The 6,263-nt window shown below is 36.5% G+C and overlaps 1 long non-coding RNA gene across 1 annotated transcript; it reads left to right on the top strand.

The window, feature by feature from the left end:
* Positions 1-2,486: 2,486 nt before the first annotated feature.
* LOC140735112 (uncharacterized) lies at positions 2,487-5,810 on the top strand. The gene is made up of 4 exons (XR_012100693.1): positions 2,487-2,614; positions 2,815-2,953; positions 3,471-3,600; positions 5,198-5,810. It is a non-coding gene; the product is annotated as an uncharacterized lncRNA (long non-coding RNA).
* Positions 5,811-6,263: the final 453 nt, after the last annotated feature.

Raw genomic sequence — 6,263 nt, 5'->3', positions numbered from 1 at the left:
TTGAGGTCACTTTAACAAAGAAAAGGTTTTGTAAAACTTCTGTAGCTATTAATTCAATTTAAATGTGACAGCTGCCATGCTGGGATTTAATCCCATTCTTTGGATTGTTAGCCAGATAAATGGTTACTAGTGGGATAACTTAACTACTATACCATGCCACTTAATGGATATTTACTGATGTAACTAGAAATTTTAGATTGGCATTGAACAAAAAATGCTGAATTCATAATTTAACTGAGAGATTGGACATAGCAAGGTTGTTATTCTGGCTGCGGCTCTGTCACTCGTGTTTGGCTGGAATCAGTGCTGGGACCTCGGCTGTTTGTGATACTTAAATGACTTGGATGAAAATGTAGATGGGTTAATAAGTTTGCAGATGACACAAAAATAGCAAGAGTTGCCGACAGTAACAAAAGTCATCAAGTGATACAGGAGGTTGTAGATCAGCAACAGTCATGGGTGGAGAGATGATAGGTGGAATTTAATGTGGGCAAGTATAAGCTGTTGCACTTTGGGAGGTCAAATGCAAGGGGAAAGTATAGAGTTTCTGGCAGGACTCTTAACAGCATAGATGTTTGGCGGTATCTTCAGATTTAAGTCCATAGATCCCTGAAAGAAGCAACACTAGTAGGTAGATGGTAAAGGAGACGAATGGTATGTTTGCTTTCTTTGCTATGGGGCATAGAGTATAAGGAGTCATGTTGCAGTTGTATAAAACTTTAATATAGGCTGCCCATAGAGTATTACTTTCAGTTCTGGTCACCCCATTACAGGAAGAATGGGAAGTCTTTGGAGAGATTTACCAGGATGCTGCCTAGATTACAAGATATTTGCTCTTAGGAGAGGTTGGACAAACTTGCATTCTTTGCTCTGGAGTGCTGGAGGCTGAAGAGAGACCTGTTTGTAGTTCAGAAAATTTTAAGAGGCATAATAGATAAGGAAGACAGCTAGAGTCCTTTCTCTGGGCAGACATGCTGAAAACTGGAGGGCAAATGGAGAGATGTGGATCCTCTGTGGGCAGAAAAGGTTGGTTTAATTTGGAGTCATGCTCAGCATAGACATCATGGGCTGAAGACCTTGTTCCTGTGCTGTACTGTTCTATGTAACACTCAGCAAATGTCCGAGTAGTTATGGTCTCCTCTATGGAAGTAGCCAATAGTCTCAGTGTTTAGGAGGATGTGCGTTGACAACTACCTCACACCACTAAGCAGTTATTTACCTTTCATGTCCTGCAAGGTCGTTCCTGATCAACTGTATGTGTTCACTACACACGATCCTCCCACTTTATAATGCAAAATGCATTAGAGCAACATCAAAGTCACAATGGTAGGACTTCCAGACCCAGCAACTTTTAAAGCATTATATATTTAATTTAAATGCACTATAGGGTGACTAATCCTTATACTCCAGATGAGATTTCAACATCACTCACCGATGAATTTAAGACATTCTTTGGTTAGAAATGTGAAATGTCATACTATGACATTCCTGTTCTACAGAAATTATATATTCTTATGAAAAGTCCCTGTGGAACATTGCAGGAAAGAATAGACAACACTGACCCAAGAACAACTATTGATGGACACTTCTGGTTTTACTAATATGAACAAGGATTGAGATCCCTGTAAGTTATGGCCCATACTGACCTTTGAACCTATCCAAAATAGCAGCTCTATTTTGCCCTTGGTTCTCCTTGAGACAACCTAACACTCTAATACTCCAGTCACCTAATACTCTCAATTTCTCAAAATCTTTAATCTCCTAATGGTTATAATCCTTGGAACTCAGTGCCCCAGTCCCCATCCTTAGCAAAAATGTCCTAATGTGTGTGAGAGAATTTTATCAAGCAAAATAAAACTGACAGCAGGTTACATAAGACCATACATTAGTTCAGATAACTAAATGATGAAAGAGGTAGCTCTTAAGATAAATAGAAGAGTGGAAAGCTTTATAGAGTGAATGAAATTTAGGGTCTTTGCAGCTCATTGTTTGGCACCTAATAGTAGACAATCACAAATGCCCCAGGGTATGATACGGCTGGAGGTGATTAAGGAGACAGAGAAGTTAAAAAAAAGAATGTTGAAAACAAAGTTGCTGCTTAAGCAGGCAACAATGAAGGTCAGTTTGTGCAGGGTTATGGTTAGGGAACTGGACAGGCTTTTTCATTTTAAGGGTAGGGGAAGAGTGGGGAAATGGGGGTGGAGGGATTGCTGTATTAGGAAGCAGTTTAGATTCAGTGGGCTGAATAGCTTCCTAAAATTCATTCAGTTCAAAAAGTCATTCTGTTCACAATACTTCTCCTTCTTAAAAGAATGCAAAGTGATACCTACTTAAACAAGAAGACTAGCTTCTTTTTCTTTAAAAACTCTCACACAGTATAGAGTTAAAAGAAGCTTTTTTGTAGCTGCTTGAAAATTTAAAACACATGCTAGGAGCATTTTTAGCTTTATCCAGATGCTAAGTACTTATTTTCTGTCCTCCGCTCCCAGACCACGTGATGTTGGCAGTCACTTCCACAAGTTCCAACACAACATTCAAATCAATTCCAGATTATATATCGCAAAGTGCTTTTTGCATTGAGGGAGTTCACAGCAACCACTTCGTTCAGTATAAAGTAAGGAATTTTATTTACTTCTTAAAGAATGCACAATCCATTGAAATAATGTTTTCTTTTGAAGAAATTTCTGTATTTCGAATTCTAATGCCATTTTGTTTTTTAAAAGTCCAGCACTAATAGTTTAAGAAATGTGATTTGAATATAATGTACAGGCTCATTACTGCTGCTTTTTACTTTGCATTCTCTCGTTACTTCAGGATAGTCATTGAGAGGAGCTTCCTACCTTTCAACTCAGGATGCTTCTCAGACTCTTTGTGATTTCCTTGTTTCTTTTAACGGTTGTGCAGAGCAGAAAACGACCTTTGCAAAGTGATGTGTGGGACTATAGATATGGATGTGAGTACTGTTTTTGTAACTGATCGATTGTGCTTTAAAATGTTCAATTCCTTTAGTCAACTGAGAAACCTGATCCACTCATCTACAGGAAGCACACTTTAACTGATGATTGACACTTTGAAGACCAATGAGATATTTGTTCTTATCTTTGTATATTTATGTTTACTGTTTCAAAAGTAGAGTATTGAAGCAAAGCGTGAAAGCACAGAGCTTCCAATTATTGTTTTGTTACCTTACGAATTGATTATAGCTTGACTTAAAACATTCTGTTACCTTTCAAAGTCTTAGGTCTAGAAAGTAATAAAAATTGCCAAATTTTAAATTGTACTTCCAATTTTCAAATTGGAATGTAACATTAAGCTCCTTCAGAGTGTTTCTCAGCATGTCAAATAGTAAAAACAACTGGAGGTGGTAGTATTTCTTAAGGGCATGATGATAGTTTATATTATCAGTTTTTTTATTGAAGCAGTTCAATTAATATGAGTTACATATATCGATATCTAACTTTTCTTTGCAGCTGATAAGGTTAATTTGCGTGGAGTTGCCAATTTGACAGAAGTATTGGACAACTGGAGATTTGACATTATGACTCAAATGAGAAACTTGCTGATAAATGATCACCAGTCTCTCCTCCCTGACTATTCCAGGTGATGGATATTTTAGATGCAATAACTCAAAACTGATTGATTTAATTGTCTTTAACCAAGCTTAAGCTATCATGGGAATTCTTCTTTAATGAGATCTAATACTAATGCAGGGGTGCACATTTTATAGATTCAGATATAGATTCAGCTTCAGATTTAATGGACATTTCAACCTTAATTGTAATGAGTCCTGTTTGCCTAACTTAATATAGAAACTGATACACTAAATTTATCAATTAAACTTTTTTGCCAACTGAAATTGTTTCTTTGCTGTAGAACAAAGAATGGGGACATTTTTCAACAAATTTATATTTCACCCCAATGGTTAAGTTTAACAAAATTCAGAAGCCTGCTGAGTAAATATTTCAGAGAATTGTTTGATTTGGCAACTTTTATTTCAATGCTGGAGCTATCATTTTGCACTTGGATGCATCAACATTAATTTCAGTAACTTAAGTTCCCAATTGCTAAACAAATCTAGTTTGATTTTAAGATGTTTTTGCGAAGTTAAGAGACAGAACTTTGGCTTTGAATTACTTGGTTCAATTTATGCCAGGCTGGCATAATCCTGAATCCAAATTTCCTAGCATTTTCTGTGGCAGTCAGGAAGATCGCGGTTTGATTCAGCACCAGTTATGGGGTATTGATGGAAAGCGACTGAAGCTTCCAAATGTTAACTGTTGTTGATGCACCCAAATCATTTCACACATTTGAAATCAGCAATCATGTTGCCCAAGGCAGAATATTTAGAATGTTATAAAGCAAATCTTAATGACAAAGAAAGAATCCTAGATGATGCTGTGCTTTCAATTCCATATGGGGGAATCAATATTTGATCAGAGTGTATATCCCTGAATAGTGAGTAACTATCGCCACTTCTTTAAAAATAATCGAAGATCATAGACTGGAAAAAAGTACAGCCTTTAATGGTTAAAAACAAGAGAGAATCTGCAGATGCTGGAGATCCGAGCAACACACATACACACAATGCTGGAGGAACTCAGCAGGCCAGGTAGCATCTAAGAAAAGAGTACAGTCGACGTTTTGGGCCGAAACTCTTCGGCAGGACCTGACTAAAGTTGGAATATAACTGTATGATCAGATGCAGATCCACTAGTTGAAAGGTATTGATAAAATCAGACAATATCCTGTGGACAACCTGTACCATTTTGAAATTTACTCAATTTTCCAATGTCATTGAAACCAATTTGCAAATCTGCAGACTGTTTGCATAGATTGATAGTGGGGAAGCAAGATTAAAAAAATCATAAAGTAATACCTACCATTGTACTTAAGTGCCTCTACATCATCAGGAACACTGATCTGCTGAGAAACAGAGCTCTAATCTCGATCTGGAACATAGATTATATCAGTAGAGAAATAGAGGGAGGGGAACTCAGAAAGCAAATCAATTTGTCCCAGTCTGGTGCACCTCCTAGGATCCAAGCCAACAGCAAAGTAGGTAGAGCTAATTGCTAACCCAGATAATTTAGGAAAGCCTCAAAAAATGGAAAAAAATACTAAATAATGACTCAAAACAAGGCTACTTTAATAATTAGTGTAAAATTTGTTGCATTTTTGAAATTTTTTTCTATTTCAGAATCTCTCCTCTGTCCGAGGCACTTGATGATCTCTTCAAAGAGTTTAATTCACTGAAAGAACACCTCGGACACCTAACTGAAAAATTTAGTGCTGTGGAAGAGTCTGTTGATCAAATTAAAGCTAAGCTTGCTGAAAAACCAAGCGGACCCGGGCAAAAGCAGAACTTTCCAAAGAGAAAAGTTTTGGCTTCGAAAAGGAAAGTACCTCAGCAATAAGTCAATGTACAAATTATCTACCTGATTTACAAATCATACATTTTATATATATATATATATCTATATATATATAGATATACACTTACTGGTTTTGTTGCAGTTGGTTACAGTTTGATGGTGAAATGCTCAAAGAATGATTTTGTTAGTTAAGGATATTTCTTATATACTTCCAAAATCTGACCAGTACAATTTCATGTAAGCTGGTGTTCTCACGCTATTTTGTTGATATTTTCTTCACATTATCTTTATGCCTTAATGTATATAACACCAGTATTCCTGAAAATGTATCTTTTTCAGCATTTGTACTTAAAGCTGTTAAATTAAAGTAAATGCAACAACACTGTGCTTTTTATTTGATCCTGACCAGCAAGCAATTAAAAATAAGCTTCTATCACTCATGATTATATATGGGATATTATTTAATATCAAAATAACTAAGCAAGGGAAGTAAGGGCACATTATTGGCACCGACTTTGTTTCATTTGTAATAATTTTATATAATATCATTATTTCAAATAATTTATCTTAGAGAGTGTGAATGCACTCTTGAACAGTCTCATCTTGCGATTATAGACTCTCCCTACAGATAGTACTTAAAGAGCGCACTTCCCTCGTCCTTCAGAGAGGTCAGATCCCTCACCCTTGGAGAGAACAGATCCCCAATCTGCCCAAGAATACAGACAGATTATATATCTAAGGTGAATATTATCCCCCTTAAGACTTCAAACCCCTCACGTTTAGCAAATGGAGACCTCTTATCCTCTAAGTTAGAGTCCTTGTCTCTCACAGAGTATACCAGTTGATGCTAAATTGTTTTGGTCATTCGTATTCCAGAAAGGAAACTTGGTT

The sequence above is a fragment of the Hemitrygon akajei genome, chromosome 11, assembly GCF_048418815.1.
Source record: "Hemitrygon akajei chromosome 11, sHemAka1.3, whole genome shotgun sequence".
NCBI classification, from domain to species: Eukaryota; Metazoa; Chordata; class Chondrichthyes; order Myliobatiformes; family Dasyatidae; genus Hemitrygon; species Hemitrygon akajei.
The sequence above is the reverse complement of the archived record's forward strand: the minus strand, read 5'-3'. Positions and strand labels throughout refer to the sequence as shown.